Here is a 20,797-nt window from a genome sequence, read left to right as displayed (position 1 = left end):
GTATGTACATGTGGAGGACATCCAGGACTCTCTTGGCAAGGTCTAAATGTTGCAAGTGCCTCTGGCAGAACAGGAGCCACATGCCCAAAATATCCTCATGAGCTCTGACCTGCCCTCTGTTGTTTTTCTGGCTGGATAAACTGAGACTGACTTATAATAGTTTTAAGTGTCTTTGACGCAAAAACAGATGATTAAAATTGAATTAAATCATTCAAAATGCATTAACCTTTTTAATATAAAAAAATAAAATCGACAAAAATAAACACATAACACAATCAATATATTACTCAGATGATAAAAGAAATCAAATTTTCTCTCCCTGAGTAATTTCAAGTTCCTGGGTCATCTCTAAGGATCTAACTTGGATGTAGTTACAAAGAAGGCAAGACAGTGGCTATATTTCATTTGGAGTTTGAGAAGATTTAGTATGTTACCAAAAACACTCTTAAGTTTCTACAGATGTACCAGGGAGCGCGTTCGAACTGGCTGTATCACCAATCTGGAATGTGATGGGGGTGCACTGAACAGGATCGAAATAAGCTGCAGAGATTTGTAAACTAAGTCAGCTCCATCATGGGCACCAGCCTCCGTAGTGTTCTGGACATCTTCAAGAAGCGATGCCTCAAAAAGGAGGCGACCATCACCAAGGACCCCCTTCACCCAAGTCATGCGTTGTTCTCATTGCTACCATTAGATAGGAGGTACAGAAACACAAAGGCACACACTCAACAACTCAAGAACAACTTTTTCCCCTCTGCCATCTGATTTCTGAATGGATATTGAACCCATGAACACTAACTCACTCCTTTCTGTATTACTCATTTAATTTAACTATTTAATATATATGCTGTATGTATACTTACTACTATTATTTACATATTTCTCTCTCTCTCTCTCTCTCTCTGTTGAAACATATTCCTGTAAATCTCATTGCATTGCATTGTACTGCTGCTGAAAAGTCAATGAATTTTATGACATATGCCGATGATATTAAACCTGATTCTGGTTTTTTTCTTATGAGATTAAGAGTCATGGGGAGAAAGCAGGAGAATGGGGTTGGGGATAAAAACTGTCGTGATCAAATACAGAGCAGCCTCATTAGGTCCACTAGCCATGTTCTGCTCCATATGTCTCCAGTCCGTATTGATATTGGCGTACTTCTGATCCTGCTAGAGAGAGTGTCTGACGTAGAGACTACAGATGTGGGAATCTGGAGCCACAAACAATATCTCTGCTGGAGGCTTTTGGTACCTCGCAATGTATGGTTTCGATCTGACACATCAGCATTCCTTTCTTCCTACAGACGAATGCATGCACATCCATGACTGAACGGTAAATACAAGCAGCCATTTTCTCACCCAACCAAGCAGGTTGGGTGAGACAGCAGCTAGAGGTCATGGGGTTAGTGTGGTGAACTACATATACCTGCCTGGACACGCCCCCTGCTGACTGCTCCTGTGGCTCCTCCCACAGACCCCGGTATAAAGGCGATCGAGGCCTGAGCCCGGCCTCTCAGTCTCCAGGATGTAGTATGGTGGTCACTCACTGCTTGTTCCTTCTTCCAGTCAATAAAAGCCGATATCTCGCCTTTACGTCTCGGAGTGAGTTATTGATGGTGCATCAGTCAGGTTGAAAGGTGAAATTTTAAAAGGACTCCGAGGAGAAGCTTCTTCACACAGAGGGTGGTCCAAGTGTGGAATGAGCTGCCACGGGAACTAGTAGATGCAGGTTCAATTGTAGCAATTCAGAGAAGTTTAGATACGTTAATGGATGAGAGCGATACAGAGGCCTGTGGTCCTGGTGCAGATAGGTGGGGCTAGGCAAAGACGAGGTTGGCACTGACCAAATGGGCCAAAGAACCTGTTTTGGTGCTGTACACCTTAGTGACTCTATGGCTCTAGATGCTGTGAGATCCACTGAGTTCTTCCAGCAGAGTGTTTAGTGAGTTAGTATCTGTTGTGCAATCCCCTGGTCTTACTCCTGAAGCATCCCTGTGAGACCAGTATTCACTGTGGAGTCTATTTGCAGAGCAGACTGACAGATAATCTGAGCTAACCCCAAACTTTACTTCCTCTTAATAAGAACATAAGAAATAGGAGCAGGAGTGGGCCATCTGGCCAGTTGAGCCTCCTCTGCCATTCAATAAGATCATGCCTGATCTGGCCATAGACTCATCTCCGCCTTCCTCCTTTTCCCCATAAACCTTATTTCCCCTACTATGCACTGTTCTGAGCACAACCACAGGCTTTGAACCCTGAATGAGCCCAATCTCATCCAGCAATATCCTGTGCAATCCTCTTTGAAACCAATTCCCCTCCATAACTCTTTCCCAATTCTCACTATTGTTTCTCCCCATCCCAATTTGACAAACTACCACTCTTAAACATCTCTAGCTGTCCATCACACTCTGTGACGATTGTGGTAACTTCTACTTTACAAAAAGACCACTCGACAACTTGATGGCCAAAAGAGCATCTTTATCTGGGACAGCAAATGATATTTACAATACTGAGGCTTCCAGGCACCTTGTGCAGCCTGGGTGGAGGAACTAGATACAATGCATACTGGGAGCAGAAAGAGCGGAAGTAAAGATCCCGTCAACCCCGGATCCCTCCTCTTGCTACCAACAGCTCCCCGATTAGTATTAACTTACTTGTGATAATACTCACATTACAACAACGATAATGGAGGAAAGGCTTTCATCTGAGTGAAGTGTCTGAAGCCTCTTCTATGACCCAAAGAAGCCAAGGATCTTGCAGCTGGCAAATTTTCATTGTAAGTCGAAGTCAAATCAATTTATTATTGGACTATGTACATGTCACTAACCCTACCTTGAGATTAATTTTCTTGCAGACATTTACAGGAAAATAAACAAGTAGAATGGAATTCATGAGAGGCTATACATAAACAAAGACTGACAAGCAACCAATTGCAAAAGAAGACAAATCATGAAAATAGAGTGATAAATAAGTACTGAGAACATGAGTTGTAGAGTGCTTGAAAGCAAGCCTGTGCAATCAGTTCAGAGTTGAACAGAGTGCAGTTATTCACACCGGTTCAGGGGCCTGATTGTTGTAGGGTAATAAGTGTTGTTGATCCTGATGGTGTGGGGCCTAAGGCTCTTGTACCTCTGGTCTGACGGTAGTAGTGAGAAGAGAGACGAGGTGGCGTTACTCGAAACCAGCACAGACCCATAGTGAGGTACCACTTCCCTCAGACTTTTTAGCTGCTGCTCCACTTGTACCTCCACACCCGACAAGTCTCTGCAGATGGCGAGAACCACTGTCATGCAATTAATCCAGCAACAGTATAGAAGGAGCAGAATGGCATATTGATGAGACTTGCCAGCTTGTAGTTCCACCAACACCCCCCGCCCATCTTCCTACCCACCTTCTTACTCTGGCCTCTTCCTTGTTCATTTCCAGTCCTGATGAAGGGTCTCAGCCCAAAAAGTTTTTGGTTATTTATTCCTCCCCATAGATGCCACATGACCTGCTGATTTCCTCCATCATTCTATGGTGTTGTTCTGGATTTCAAGCATGTGCAGGATCTCTTGTTTTTTAAGTATTGATGGGATAAGTGATGCTGATAACAGGCAAGCTCCAACTCAGAAACTTCTAGTGAATCCCTGATCATAAAGCAATAAAACAGATAACCGAATAGACGGAAACAGTGAAAGTAGGTTCAGAGAAGTCTCCAATGCACTTGTGATGAGAAATGCCTTTCGGACTCCTAGAGGCTTCCTACATTGTATTCTATAACACAAGAAATTCTTCAGATGTGGGAAATCCAGAGAAACACACTGAAAATGCTGGAAGAACTCAGCAGGTCAGGCAGCATCAATGGTGAAAAATAAACAGCCAACATTTTAGATCAAGATCCTTCATCAAGACCTGAAGAAGAGTCTTGGCCCAAAATGTCGACCGTTTATTCCTCTCCGTAGATACTGTTCGACCTACTGAGTTCTTCCTGCATTCTATATAAGGTAATTCTTACCTGGAGCAAACAAACATTTTCGAAAGCTTCATAAGGACTTATTCATAACGTGTAGCACAGATTTCACTAACATGGTGATTACAGTTACTTTCTTGCTCCCTAAGCATTGGTGGGATCACTGCATGGAACCACACCTAAACAATTTTAATAAGATTAACCCTGGCATATTCGATAGACCAAACAGACAAGGGCAAACTTATTCTTCCAAAGTATTGAATGGATTGAGTCAGAGTGAAAAATCCAACCTTATTAGTCAGAATTCCATTCTGTGTAATAGTGGGGAAAATAAAACATGTTTTTTGTTTTTTTTACTTTATTGAGTGGCAATGTGGAATAGAGCTTTCTGGCCTTTTGAGCCAGTCTACCCAGCAATATCCTGATTTAATCTGAGCCTAATCACGTGAAGTGTTACAATGACCAATTAACCTATCAACCTGTATATCTTTGGACTGTGGGAAGAAACCAGAGCACCAGGAGGAAACCCACGTGGTCAAGGGGAGAACATTACTCCTTACAGACAGCGGTGGGATTTGAACCCTGGCAACCTGGACTGTAAAGCATAATTCTAACCACTATGCTATTGTACCAGAAATTTCGAAGTAGAATCCATAGTATTAACTCTCTATTGGAGCGGTGAGTGATTGTTTGCTAAAAGTAACTCACACAAAATGCTGGTCAAGCTGGTCAAGCAGCCTCTGTGGAGGGGAGAAAGCAGTCGACATTTTGGGCTGAGACCCTTCATCAATCCCGACAATCCCAAATCTGCTGAGATCCCCCGGCATTTTGAGTGTGATCCATTGTCTCTACACATCTTATGGTTAAACGATCTTTCACGCCCAGGAATACAAAGTGATTGGTGAGTTCTGTATTGCAGGCAGTGAAGAGCATGTGATCAAATTCTGTGATTTGTTGGACCGTCTTGGAAGAAAAACCCAGTTCTATATTCTTTGTAGTCTGTGCTAGACTGAGGCTGTGGCCTGCAACTATTGAATGTCTGGATCAGCTACGGTGATGCCTAGCTTTGCGGCAGGGTTTGCTCGTCTCTGTGCTGGACTGATTTTATTGTTTCCACGGTTTGTTTTTTTTCTCTCTGTCTGCACTCTGGGTGCTTGAAGGTCTTCTTTTGTGTTTTCTTTTTGTTTTGTTTTGTGGCTGCCTCCAAGGACATGAATCTCAAATTTGTATGGCATACATACTCTGATAATAAATGTACTTTGACTTGGACTTTGAGTTTAAATGTAAAAGCCAGGGCCATAAGCAGCAACAAGAGTCTGTGGGTTAATGTGCAGGCAGGTCCATGCCTGCGTTTAGGCCAACAACATAAGACAACTTCAACAAGAGGCTGGTATTAATTGCAAAGTGAGATGATAATGCCACAAGTACAACTGCAGCAAAATGAATACTCAGCAGGAAATACCAAAACTAATTACTTGTATAATCTTCGAACACAAAATTTTCATTTCAATAGTGCATTAGATGCTGGTAATCAAATGCAAAATCTCTATACAAGGAGGAAACTTTGGAAGAATCCACTGGTAAAATGACAACAAAGGAATCTATACTCAGTGACCATTTTATTAGCACAGGTTTGTTTGTTCATTACATGCCGTGTCACTTGACCTGGGCGATCATGGTCTTTTCATGAACATCATTGTTCTTGGCAAATTTTTTTTAAGAAGTGGTTTGCCATTGCCTTCCTACGGGCAGTGTCTTTACGAGACGGGTGACCCCAGCCATTATCGATACTCTTCAGAGATTGTCTGCCTGGTGTCAATGGTCACATCTCCTGGACTTGTGATCTGCACCAGTTGCTCATACGACCATCCACCACCTGCTCCCGTGGCTTCACGTGACCCTGATCGGGGGGAAAGGGGGGAGCTGAGCAGCAGCTACACCTTGATGTGTTTACTTGCGTCACTGTCACCTTCCTGTCATCTTGAACCAGTCTGGCCATTCTCCTTTGACCTCTCATTAACAGGGTGTTTTCACCCACAGAACTGAAGCTCAATGGATTTTTTTTTGTTTTTTTTTTACACACCATTCTCTGTAAACTCTACAGACTGTTGTGCATGAAAATCCTTGGAGTTCAACAGTTTCTGAGATACTCAAACCTCCCCATCTAACATGAACAATGATTCCATGGTTAAAATCACTTAGATCACATTTCTTCCTTATTCTGAACTGAACCTCTTCACCATATCAGCATGCTTTTATCATTGTGTTGCTGTCACGTGATTGGCTGATCGAATACTTGCATTAACAAGAAGGTGTACCTAATAAAATAGCCACTGAGTGTATAAAATATTGATGCAAATCTCCAAAACATGCAAGCATGTTTGAATACCTATTCACAAACAAGACAAAATCTGCAGATGCTGAAGTTCCGAGCAACACACACAAAATGCCGGAGGAACTTAGCAAGCCAGGCAGCATCTATGGAAAAAAGTACAGTCGACGATTCAGACCAAAACCGTTCGGCAGGTCCTGAAGGGTTTCGGCCCGAAACATCGACTGTACTTTTTTTCATAGATGCTGCCTGGCCTGCTGAGTTCCTCCAGTAATTTGTGCATGTTGTTTGAACATCTATTATTACTTATGATTTTGGTCCCAACATCAGTTGGCCAAAATCGGTGATGGATGCAATCAGCCTCAATTCAGACAGCCCAATTAAAAGACTGTCAATAACTAGCAGATAATACTGCTAAAGATGAGGTAGCTGATTCACAAACAAAGGCAGTGGGTAGTGAGGAGGGGCTGTTGGTAGGGCAAAATTGCAGGCAACAGGATGAGTTGCATTGTGAAAGGCGGACAAGATTGAAAAGGGTGAAAACAGGACTGAAGGTGTTATACTTGAATGTGCGCAGTATACGGGATGTGGAGATGGGGATGTAGCACATTGGTAGATATGATGTTATAGCATCACCAAATCACAGCTGAACGATTATGGCTGGGAGCTTAATGTCCAAGGATACACATTGTATTGAAAGGATAGGCAGGAAGGCACAGTGGATGGTGCTGCTCTGCTGATAAAAAATGGAATCAAATCATTAGAAAGAGGTGACGTAGGGTTGGAAGCTGTTGAATCATTGTGGATAGAGCTAAGGAACTGCAAGGGTAAAGAGACCTCAATGGGACTTGTACTCAGACCTCCAACAGTAGTAAGGATGTGGTCTACAAATTATGACAGGAAATTTAAAAAAATACATGCCTAAAGGGCAATGTTTCAATAGCCATAGGGGTTTTCAATATGCAGGTAGACTGGGCAGATCAGCTTGTGCTGGATTCCAGGAGGTGTGAGGGGTGGAATCCCTGGAGTGCCTATGAGACGGCTTTTTAGAGCAGCTCATGGTTGAGCCCACTAGAGGATCGGCTATTCTGGATTGAATGTTGTGCAATGAACCAGAACTAATTAGAAAGGTAAAAGAACCCTTAGGGGAAAGTGATCATAATAAGATCAAATTCACCCTGAATTTTGAGAAGGAGAGGCTAAAGTCAGATGTGTCAGTATTACAGTGGAGTAAGAGGAATTACAGAGAGAGAGGAGTTGGCCAGAATTGATTGGAAAAGAACATCATCAGGGATGGTGGCAGAGCAGCAATGACTGGAATTTCTGGAAGCAATTCGGAAGGCACGGGATATATATACATCCCAAAGAGGAAGAAGTATTCTAAAGGCAAGATGACACAACCATGTCAAGCTAACGATGGAAGACAAAAAAAAGCTAGCCATTCCATCATGGCTAGTCCATATTGGTCAATATTAAAGAGGATACCAAAAGTTTCTTCAGACACATAAAGTGTAAAAGAGAGGCGAGAGTGGATATCAGACCACTGGAAAATGATGCTGGAGAGGTAGTAATGTGGGACAAGAAGTGGCAGACAAACTGATTAAGTATTCTGCATCAGTCTTCATTGTGATAGACACCAGTAGTATGGTGGAAGTTCCAGATATCAGGGGGGATGAAGTGTGTGAAGTTACCATAACTAGAGAAAAGGTCCTTGGAAACTGAAGGTAGATAAGTCACCTAGACCAGATGGTGTACACCCCAGCATTCTGAAAGACGTGGCTGAAGAGATCGTGGAGGCATCTAAGTTCTGGAATGGTTCTAGAAGACTGGAAAATTGCAAATATCACTCCAAGAAGGGAGAGAACTAGAAGAAAGGAAACAATAGGCCAGTTAGTGTGATCTCAGTGGTTAGGAAGATATTGGAGTTGATTATTAAAGTTGAGGTCTCAAGGTACTTGGAGACAGACGATAAAATAGGCCATAGTCAGCATGGTTTCCTCAAGCAAATATCTTGCCTGACAAATTTGCTGGAATTCTTTGAAGAAATAACAAGCAGAATAGAGAGTAGAGAATAGTGAATCTGTGGAATACTCTGGCACAGATTGCAGTGAGGCCAAGTCTGTGGCTATATTTAAGGTGGAAGTAGATGGTTTCCTGATCAGTCAGGGCATCAAAGGATATAGTGAGAAAGCAGGTGTATGGGGTTGAGTGAGATCTGGGACCAGCCATGATGGAATGGCGAAGCAGAGTCGATTGGATGAATGCCCTAATTCTGCTCCTATATCTTATGATCTTATGGACAAAGGCGAATTGCTTGATGTTGTGTACTTGGATTTTCAGAAGGCCTTTGACAAGGTGCCACACATGAGGCTGCTTAACAAACTACAAGCTCATGGTATTACAGGGAAGATTCTAGCATGGAGAAAGCAGTGGCTGATTGGCAGGAGGCAATGAGCGGGAATAAAGGGAGCCCTTTCTGGTTGGCTGCCTGTGATAGTGGTGTTTCACAGGCGTCTATGTTGGCACCAATTCTTTTACCTTATATGTCAATGATTTAGATATTGGAATTGATGGCTTGGTTGCAAAGCTTGCAGACAATATGAAGATGGGCAGGTAGTTTAGAGGAAGCAGACAGGCTTAAACAGATTGGAAGAATGGGCAAAGAAATGGCAGATGGAATATAGTGTCGGGAAGAGTATGGTCATGCACTTTGGTAGAAGAAAAGAAAGGGTTGACTGTTCTCTAAATGGAGGGAAAATACAAAAAAACTGAGGCACAAAGGGACTTGGGATTCCTTGTGCAGGATTCCCTAAAGGTTAATTTACAGCTTGAGACAGTGGTGAGGAAAGCAAATGTAATGTTAGCATTCGTTTCAAGAGGACTAGAATATAAAAACAGGAATGTAATGTTAAAACTTTATAAAGCACAGGTGAGGCCTCACTTGGAGTATTGTGAGCAAGTTTGGGCCTCTTATCTTAGTAACGATGTGCTGAAACTGGAGAGGGTTCAAAGGAGGTTATGAAAGTGATTTCAAGATTGAATGGCTTGTTATATCAAGAGTTTTGTTGGCTCTGGGCCTGTATTCACTAGAATTTAGAAGAATGAGGGGAGATTTCATTGAAACCTATCATATGGTTAAAGGCCTTCATAGAGTGGGTGTGCAGAGAATGTTTCCTATGATAGAAACATAGTAAACCTACAGCACAATACAAGCCCTTTGGCCCACAAAGCTGTGCCAAACATGTCCTTACCTTAGAAATTACCTAGAGTTACCCATAGCCCTCTATTTTTCTAAGCTCCATGTACCTATCCGGGAGTCCCTTAAAAGACCCTATCATTTCCGCCTCCACCACGTCGCTGTCAGCCCATTCCACGCACTCACCACACTCTGAGTAAAAAACTTACCCTTGACATCTCCTCTGTACCTTCTTCCAAGCACCTTAAAACTATGCCCTCTCATGCTAGCTATTTCAGCCCTGGGAAAAAGCCTCTGATTATTCACTTGATCAATGCCTCTCATCATCTTGTACACCTCTATCAGGTCACCTCTCATCCTCCGTTGCTCTAAGGAGAAAAAGCCGAGTTCACTCAACCTATTCTCATAGGGCATGCTCCTCAATCCAGGCAATATCCTTGTAAATCTCCTCTGCACTATTTCTATGGTTTCCACATCCTTCCTATAGCAAGACAACCAGAACTGAGCACAGTACTCCAAGTGGGGTCTGACCATGTCCTAGCTGCAACATTACCTCTCGGCTCCAAAACTTATTCCCACAATTGATGAAGGCCAATGCACCGTATGCCTTCTTAACCACACAGTCAACCTGCGTAGCAGCTTTGAGTGTCCTATGGACTCGGACCCCAAGATCCCTCTGATCCTCCACACTGCCAAAAGTCTTACCATTAATGCTATATTCTGCCATCATATTTGACCTACCAAAATGCACCACCTCACACTTATCTGGGTTGAACTCCATCTGCCACTTCTCAGCCCAGTTTTGCATTCTATCAATGACCCACTGTAACCTCTGATAGCCCTCCATGCTATCCACAACACCTTTGTGTCATCAGCAAATTTAATAACTCATCCCTCCATTTCCTCATCCAGGTCATTTATAAAAATAACAAAGAGTAGGGATCCCAAAACAGATCCTTGAGTCATACCACTTGTCACCAACCATATGCCGAATATGACCCATTTACAACCACTCTTTGAAAAGCTCAAGCTTTTCAATCCACTGTAAGTCATCCCTACAATCACCAAGATCCTTTTCTGTAGTGAATACTGAAGCAAAGTATTCATTAAGTATCTCTGCTATCTCTTTCGGTTCCATACACACTTTTCCTCTATCACACTTGATTGATCCTATTCTCTCACGTCTTATCCTCTTGCTCTTCACATACTTAAAGAATACCTTAAGGTTTTCCTTAATCCTGTCCATTAAGGCCTTCTTGTGGCCCCTTCTGGCTCTCCTAATTTCATTCTTAAGCTCCTTCCTGCTAGCCTTATAATCTTCTAGATCCCTATCATTACCTAGTTTTTTTTAACCTTTCGTAAGCTCTTCTTTTCTTCTTGACTAGATTTACAACAACCTTTGTACACCACGGTTCCTGTACCTTACCATTCTTTCACTGTCTCATTGGAACATACTTATGCAAGTATCCCCTGAACATTTGCCGCATTTCTTCCGTACGTTTCTCTAAGAACATTTGTTTCCAATTTATGTTTCCAAGTTCCTAGCTGACAGCCTGATATTTCCCCTTACTCCAATTAAACACATTCCTAACTTGTCTGTTCCTATCCTTCTCTAATGCTATAGTAAAGGAGATAGAATTGTGATTACTCTCTCCAAAATGCTCTCCCACTGAGAGAGAATTGGAGAGAGTCTAAGACCAGAGGACAAAGCCATGGAGTAGAGAGCCATCCTATTCTTTAGCAGAGAGTGGTGAATCTGAAATTCTTTGCCAAAAGCAGTTGTGGAGGTCAAGTCTTTAAGTATAGAAACATAGAAAATAGGTGCAGGAGTAGGCCATCCAGCCATTCAGTATGATCATGGCTGATATCCAACTCAGAACCCTGTACTTGCGTTTTCTCCATACCCCCTGATCCCTTTAGCCACAAAGGCCATATCTAACTCCCTCTTAAGTATAGCCAATGAACCGGCCTCAACTATTTCCTGTGGCAGAGAATTCCACAGATTCACCACTCTCTGTGTGAAGAAGTTTTTCCTCATCTTGGTCCTAAAAGGCTTCCCCTTTATCCTTAAACCGTGACCCCTCATTCTGGACTTCCCCAACATCGGGAACAATCTTCCTGTATCTAGCCTGTCCAATCCCTTTAGAATTTTATACATTTCAATAAGATCTCCCCTCAATCTTCTAAATTCCAATGAGTATAAGCCTAGTCGATCCAGTCTTTCTTCATATGAAAGTCCTGCCATCCCAGGAATCAATCTGGTGAACCTTCTCTGTACTCCCTCTACGGCAAGAATGTCTTTCCTCAGATTAGGGGACCAAAACTGCACACAATTCTCTAGGTGCAGTCTCACCAAGGCCTTGTACAACTGCAGTAGAACCTCCCTGCTCCTGTACTCGAATCCTCGTATTTAAGGTTGATAGATTCATGATTGCTCAGGGTATGAAGGGATACAGGAAGAAGGCAAGAGATTGGGGCTGCGAGAGGAATTGTATCAGCTGTGATGAAATGGCGGAGCAGACTCAATGTACCAAGAAGCCTTACTCTGTTTCAATATCTTATGATCTTAAGGAGGTGGTCTAAGAACTAGAGTGTACACCTAATATTTTGGTTTAAGATTAGGATTCACCTGCAGATATGCATGCCTTTAAAACAATAACCCTGCATCTCTTCACACTACAATGGACCTCTGGTGGTAATTGTTTTTTGGCATATTGAGATATACTGGAAAGCTTCCAATTGGTGATTGAAAAAATGTGATAACCAAATATGAAACAGGTGTTTAGAAAATACCAGAAGCTCAGGATAAGAGGTTCCAAACCTGTTGGCAGCTGTTCATTGGTATTTTGTTGAAAGCACACCAAGTGAGTTTTGTTTTTTTTGCAGTCCCTTGGTGGGGAATTGAAAGCTGACAATTGCTCAGTACGTATTCGAGGAACTGCCTGTCAGAACGACCTACACTCAAAATGGGCATTCTCCTGTCAACAGAGGTGAACAACCAGGAGAGCATAGGGTGTTATGGATTCAAGCAACAATAAATATATAAGTTAGGCAGGGGTTTTTATAACAAATAACACGTTTATTAAACACTGAAAGCAAACCCCCCCAAAAGTAAACAAATCACTAACATAACCAAAAATCAGCTGCTGTGTGGCAGCTTAAACAGTTCTTAAAGCAAGGAAGCTTAAACAGTTCTTAAAGCGATGTTGCAAAAACAGTTCTTCAAAGTAGTATTGCAAAAGTTCAAAATGCTCACAGTCCATTTAAGGGAGAGACTTTTTTAAGATGATTTAAATTCTCTTTCACGTCGTGTTGCTTTGGTTCCCAAAATCAAACTTTTCCCACGAAGAATTTACATAGATGGACAAATGAAACAGCTTAAGGGCACTGACCTGTCCTTTACAGAACTGTTCCCAATCCTTTCTGCTATTTCACAGGGATTAACACGAGAACAGTCAACGAATTCCTTCCAAATGAGGATCAAACAAGGTCGAACCTGTTTCACCGTTGAAATCGATTCTCCTCGATCTTTCAACTCCCGAACTCCGATCTTCACTCTCCACTGATTCTCAACTAGCAGTATTATACAGAAACTGCTGGCAATGACCTTTTGAACTTTAGGCATTAGATAAAACTTCATCTTTCAACTAAACTGCGTCATAATATTAAATCACGCAGTGGCATGAAGTCAACATGGCAAATCCAGCCACAAACTGCCCCTCCTCATGGGGAGGGGTCCTCCTTTTATACCCTGTAAAAAAAACCTGTCACATGACCTCTACTGGTGGGAAAATGATGTCACTCCACCATCACAAGACCATTACCTCAAGTCCAGTATAGCTTCAACAACTTTCACGTGACAAGGGTACCATGTACACGTGTCAGGAGTACGTAACACCTCCCTCCAAAAATAACATTTTTGGTCTGACAAGAACAAAAATTTTAACAATTATTTACAGGAAAAACAAATGTATAAATTTTATAACATACACTATATACAATACCATCATATAACATCTTACAACTCACAATACAGTAGGAGTGTTAGAAATGTAAAAAAAACACTCAATTTAAAAATATGACATTGTACATTCAACATCGAGATAGACAACCAGCAACCACATTATCTTTACCTTTAATATGAGTAACATCAAACTCCAATGTAATAATCTTCTGTTTTTGTTTTTCATCTTACTCAGAAAAACTAACGGATTATGATTAGTGTAAATAAGTGGTTTTTGAGTTGTACCAACATATACCTCAAAATATTCTAAAGCTAAAACAAGAGATAACAATTCCTTCTCTATTGTCGAATAGTTTCTTTGATGCTTATTAAATTTCTTAGAGAAGTAAGCTACTGGATGATCAACCTCATCACCCTCATTCCTTTGCATTAATACTGCTCCTGCAGCCTCATCAGTAGCATCCACAGCCAATGAAAAAGGTTTTTCAAAATCAGGTGCCTTGAGTACAGGTTGTTGACATATCATTGTTTTCAATTTTTCAAATGCTTCCTGACAAGGCACTGTCCACACAAACTTCACATTCTTCTTCAAGAGGTTAGTTAATGGAAGGGCAACATTAGCAAAATCCTTACAAAATTTTCGATAATATCCTGAGAGTTTTTTACCCCGTTGGAGTGGGAATCTCTAAAATTGCCCGAACTTTTGCCTGAACAGGAGCTACCTTACCTTGACCTACAACATAACCAAGGTAAGTCACAGTGGCATGTCCAAATTCACTCTTAGCTAAATTAATAGTTAAGTTAGCTTTTGAAAGCCTTTCAAACAATTTCTCCACCGCAATAATGTGTGTTTCCCAAGTATCATTTCCTGTCACTAAATCATCAATATAAGCATCAGTACCTTTCAATCCCTGAATCACAGAGTTAATCATCCTCTGGAAGGTACCTGGGGCATTCTTCATCCCAAATGGAAGAACATCATATTCATATAGCCCAGATGGAGTCACAAATGCAGAAATCTCTTTACCTCTGTCCGTTAATGGAACACACCAATACCCTTTCAATAAATCAATCTTTGTAAGGAACTTTGCTTTTCCAACTTTATCTACACAATCATCTACTCTAGGAATTGGATATGCATCTGTTTTCGTTACAGCATTCACCTTCCTATAGTCCGTACAAAACCTAATACTACCATCTGGTTTTGGCACCATAACACATGGTGAACTCCAATTCGAGATAGAATTCTAATAATATTATTCTCTAACATATATTTAATTTCTTTCTTAGCAAGTTCACATTTTTCTATGTTCATCCTATATGGGTGTTGTTTAATAGGTTTGGCATCTCCAACATCTACATCATGTGAAACTATAGTAGTCCTTCTCAGAACATCTGGAAACAAATCCTTATATTCAAAAATTAATTCCTTCATCTGCTGTTTCTGCTCTAGCTGTAAATGTGCTAGTTTCTCATCAATATTTTCCAGAATGGTTGAATTTGGTAACCTGACAGAAACAATGTTGGATTTAGAATGAAATTCAGATGAATTATCTATCATGTTCCTCATTAAATCAAACTCATTCTCACTAACCACAACAGTCACAGTATCAGATTGTTTCCCAAAATATGGTTTTATCATATTTATATGGCAAAGTTGTGTTGACCTTCTACAATCTGAAGTTTTTATCACGTAATCCACATCATTGATTTTAGACACAATTTCATGAGGACCATGAAATCTAGCTTGTAAAGGATTCGTTTGCACTGGGAAAAGAACCAATACCTTATCTCCAGGCTTAAACATCCTCATCCTAGCTTCTTTATCATACCAAGTTTTCATTTTCTCCTGAGCCAATTTTAAATTTTCCTTGGCTAAGCTACAAGCTTTATGTAACCGGTCCTTAAATTTCAAAGCATAGTCCAACAAATTAGTGTGTATTTCCTTACTAATACACTGTTCTTTTAATAAAGCTAAAGATCCTCTAACTCTATGCCCAAATACAAGTTCAAATGGACTGAAACCTAAAGATTCTTGTACCAATTCCCTTACTGCAAATAAAAGTAAGATTATACCCTCATCCCAATCACTTTCATTTTCCACACAATACGTCCTAATCATATTCTTGAGGGTAGAATGAAACTTCTCCAAGGCACCTTGTGATTCTGGATGGTATGCAGACAAAGTGATTTGCTTAGCTCCCAATTTATATACTATCTGTTGAAACAATCCAGACATAAAATTACTGCCTTGATCAGTTTGTATTTCCCTAGGTAATCCAAAATAAGTAAAGAATTTTATAAGGGCCTTTGTCACAGTTTTAGCTTTTATATTCCTAAGTGGTACTGCCTCTGGAAACCTAGACGAAGTACACATGTACATATGTACAAGTACTGATAACCAGTTTTTGTCTTTGATAATGGACCAACACAATCTATAATAACTTTAGAAAATGGTTCACCAAATGCTGGAATAGGTTGTAATGGAGCCACTGGTGTAACTTGATTTGGTTTACCCACAATTTGACAAGTATGGCACATTTTACAAAACATCGCCACATCTTTTCTTAGACCAGGCCAATAAAAATGTTTTAAAATCTTGTCCACAGTTTTCCTTACCCCTTGATGTCCACCTAAAGGCACAATATGAGCTAAAGTCAAAATCTCATTTCGATAAACTTTAGGGACAACTACCGGGTAAACAATATTCCATTCCTCACTTGCAAGAATTGTAGGTGATCTCCACTTCCTCATCAACACTCCTTTTTCCAAGTAATATCCTACTGGCACCTTCTCAATTTCACTATTTAGTAGAGCTTGTTCTCTTAATTTTATAATCTCAGGGTCTCTATTCTGCTCTGCTATCATCTCCTTCCGAGACAGAGATAAATCTTCATAGTCAGACTTACTCCAAGAATCTTGTTCAAACAATGAAGGTAAGAAAGTCTCTGACACATCCTCAAAACTCGAATCCTGAGTTGAACAGTCATGAGTAACAACCTCATTCTGCGCATCAAACTTTTTAGCCATAGCTCTAGTCACAACACAGGAAGAATCTGTGTTAGAATTCATCTCTGGTTCCTCTGACTCCATTGTCAAATGCACTTCAGGAAAAACTTGTCCACCTGCCAAGTCTTTACCTAACAATAAAGAAATACCCTTCACAGGTAAGCTATGCTTTAATCCTACTTTAACAAATCCTGTAACTAACACTGACTTTAAATTTACTTTATGCAAATATACAGGCATAAAATCACTCCCAACACCTCTTCCATAATTTACCTCACCAGAATCAGACTCTTCATTAAACTTCAATACACTGTCTAACATCAGTGATTGAGAAGCTCCAGTGTCCCTAAGGATTTTTATTGGCACCAGAGTAGATCCTTCTTTCAAGGATACAAACCCTTCAGTTATAAAATGATCATATCCATTTTTAATTTGGTCAGACTCTAACAAAACCTCATTTGTGTTTATCAAACCCTGTAATTTTACAGGTGCTTCAGTATGTTGCACACAAGCATCTGGAACTGCTTCCCTCTCTTTCTTTTTCAATCCGAAACAGTTAGCTATTACATGGCCAGATTTCCTACAATAGTTACAAATAAGACCAAACTGCCTTTCCTTCACAGGTTTTCCTTCCTCCTTACCTTTCTTATCAACTTCTGATTTAATTTCTGACTTACCTTGAGTCTCCGTGTTATTTTTCCTCTTACAAATTCTGCCCTGAGGAAATTTATTCTTATGGATTAAAACATACTCATCAGCTAATCTAGCACAGTCCTGCAATTTATCAGTATCCCTCTCATTTAAGTAGGTCCTTACTTCAACAGGGATGCTTCTTTTAAATTCCTCCATTAAAATCAGCTCTTTCAATGTATCATAGTCCTCACTTACATTTTTAGAAGAAACCCATCTCTCAAAACACACAGCTTTATCATGGGCAAATACCACATAAGTTTTTTCCACAGACTTCTTCAAACTTCTGAATCTTTCTCTATATGCTTCTGGGACTAATTTGTATGCTTTTAATATATGCTTTTTCACAACATCATAATCAAGTGCTTGCGCAGCAGTTAAAGCTGTATAAACTTGTTGTGCTTTGCCTTTAATTACACTTTGTAACAACACTGACCATTTATCTTTCGGCCACTCTGAAATCTGAGCAATTGTTTCAAAATGTTGGAAATATCTTTCCACTTCTGTTTCACTAAATGGAGGGACCAATTTAATTTCTTGACTAGCAACAAACAGTTTTCTAGAACCAGAAGACTGATGCCCAGACCTTAATTCCACCATCGCATATTCAAATTCCCTATGTTTCTGATCAGCTTCTAACCTACAATGCTCCAACTTCATTTGTTCGATTTGCAACTGCATCTCCAGATTACTTATAGGAAACGATTCTAAAGTCGATTCATCAAAATCACCCGAATCCACATAGTGTGGTGTGATTTTTCTCTGTATTACAGCCTTTGATGTAGTCTTCAAAATACCTTTAAGTTGCAATCTGCTAGCTATCTCAGACACCTCAGTTTTTTTCGCCTCCGCTAACAACTCCGCGTCTGGCAAAGCCAGAAACTCATCAATATTCATTGTTGTTGAATACCACTCACAAGCCAATCAAACAAAAGAATCAAGTATTCCCCGTTTCCAAAACCCCGATTCAAAATTTAACAAGCATGTAAACTCAAATGATCCAATCCCGGACAAGCCCCCATATTTATGTTACGGATTCAAGCAACGATAAATATATGAGTTAGGCAAGGGTTTTTACAACAAACAACACGTTTATTAAACACTGAAAACAAATCCCCCAAAAGTAAACAAATCACTAACGTAACCGGAAATTAGCTGCTGTGCGGCAGCTTAAACAGTTCTTAAAGCGATGTTGCAAAAACAGTTCTTCAAAGTAGTATTGCAAAAGTTCAAAATGCTCACAGTCCATTTAAGGGAGAGACTTTTTTAAGATGATTTAAATTCTCTTTCACGTCATGTTGCTTCAGTCCCCAAAATCAAACTTTTCCCACGAAGAATTTACGTAGATGGACAAATGAAACAGCTTAAAGGCACTGACCTGTCCTTTACAGAACTGTTCCCAATCCTTTCTGCTATTTCACAGGGATTAACATGAGAACAGTCAATGAATTCCTTCCGAATGAGGATCAAACAAGGTCGAACCTGTTTCACCGTTGAAATCAATTCTCCTCGATCTTTTAACTCCCGAACTCCAATCTTCACTCTCCACTGACTCTCAACTAGCAGTATTATAAAGAAATTGCTGGCAATGACCTTTTAAACTTTAGGCATTAGATAAAACTTTATCTTTCAACTAAACTGTGTCATAACATTAAATCACGCAGTGGCATGAAGTCAACATGGCAAATCCAGCCACGAACTGCCCGTCCTCACAGGGAGGGGTCCTCCTTTTATGCCCTGTTAAAAAAAAACTGTCACCTGAACTCTACTGGCGGAAAAATGACATCACTCCACCATCACAAGACCATTACCTCAAGTCCAGTATAGCTTCAACCCCAGTCACGTGACAAGTACACCACTGTCACGTCACAGGTACGTAACAAGGGGAAGTGTTGATATTTTATAACTCGCTTAATTATTGCTGTTTTTAGAATGCCTTTGAATGCTGCTTTAAGTGTTGATTTTTAGTTTTTACTAATCGTGGCTCAACCAGCCGACATTTTGATAGATTCATAGATGAGGCTTGCTCAATAACATGGGTTAGCCCCAACCCATGCACGCAGGTGTGTGTTGTGTGTGTTCTCTCTCTCTCCCTCTCCCTCTCCCTCTCCCTCTCCCTCTCCCTCTCCCTCTCCCTCTCCCTCTCCCTCTCTCCCTCTCCCTCTCCCTCTCCCTCTCCCTCTCCCTCTCCCTCTCTCCCTCTCCCTCTCCCTCTCCCTCTCCCTCTCCCTCTCTCCCTCTCCCTCTCCCTCTCCCTCTCCCTCTCTCCCTTTTGTTTTGGCTGTCCATCAATCTTCAATGATGATGGAGGCCTGGCCAAGGTTGTATGGAAGACCTGCTGTTGCCCATGCTGCAAGTCTCCCCTCTCCACACCACCAATGTTGTCCAAGGGAAGGGCATTAGGACCCATACAAACTTGGCACTGGTGCCGTCGCAGAGCAATGTGTGGTTAAGTGCCTTGCTCAAGGACACAACACGTTGCCTCAGATCACTAGACCGATGCCTTAACCACTTGGCCACACAACTTCCTGAGGCTTATCAGACAGCAAAGCTCCTTCCTTTTCAATATGCTTCCAATTGAAAGCACCTCAGAACTTTTCAGAAGTACCACCAGTATTATCCCTGCAACGTCCCTCAGGCCCACTGGCAGGATCAATGTGACAGAGAGTGCTTGGTAAATGCATTCCTTACACACACACACACACACACACACACACACACACACACACACACACACACACACACACACACACACACACAAGCACACGCACGCACACACACACATACACACATACTCACACACACACACTCACACACACATACACACACACTCACACACACACACATACACACCCTCACACACACACACTCACTCACTCACACTCACTCACTCACTCACACACACACACATACACACCCTCACACACTCACTCACTCACTCACACACACACATACATACACACACACTCACACACACTCACACACACACACACACACACACACACACACACACACACACACACACACACACACACACACACTTGCACAGACAAATACATACATAAAGAGAGAGACTCCGATACACCCACATAAACACATAAAGGGTCAAAGACCAGAATGCTTATGTTTCCTGTTTTCATCATACTCACTGGCTTCACTGGGAACTATATCAAACTACTGCATAATATAAAGGACACAAAATAGACATATTTTCCCCCTGCATATTGAAATCCTCCATGACTACTGTAACATTGTCCTTTTGGCATGCATTTTCTATCTCCCATTGTGATTTGTAGACCCCATCCTTCCTACTGTTTGGGGGTCTGTATACAACTCCCATCAGGGTCTTTTACCCTTGCAGTTCCTTAGTTCTATCCACAAAGATTCAACAGCTTCTGACCCTATGTCACCTCTTTCTAATGATTGGTTTCATTTTTTACCAACAGAGCAAAGCTTTTTCAGTAGCTTTGTGCTTCGTTCCACATTCTTATTCCTCTACCTTATATTCTATAGCAGGACTCAGTACAGTATGCATGACAAGCTTTTCACCATATCTCAAAGCTCCAAGTGAATTTAGGGGGTGGCACCGCAAAGTAGTGTTGAGCAGAACTCTTTACAGTGAACAGAGTTTGTACGTTCTCCCCTGACTGCGTTG

This window comes from Hypanus sabinus, chromosome 16, assembly GCF_030144855.1.
Source record: "Hypanus sabinus isolate sHypSab1 chromosome 16, sHypSab1.hap1, whole genome shotgun sequence".
NCBI classification, from domain to species: domain Eukaryota; kingdom Metazoa; phylum Chordata; class Chondrichthyes; order Myliobatiformes; family Dasyatidae; genus Hypanus; species Hypanus sabinus.
This window is presented reverse-complemented; position numbering follows the sequence as displayed.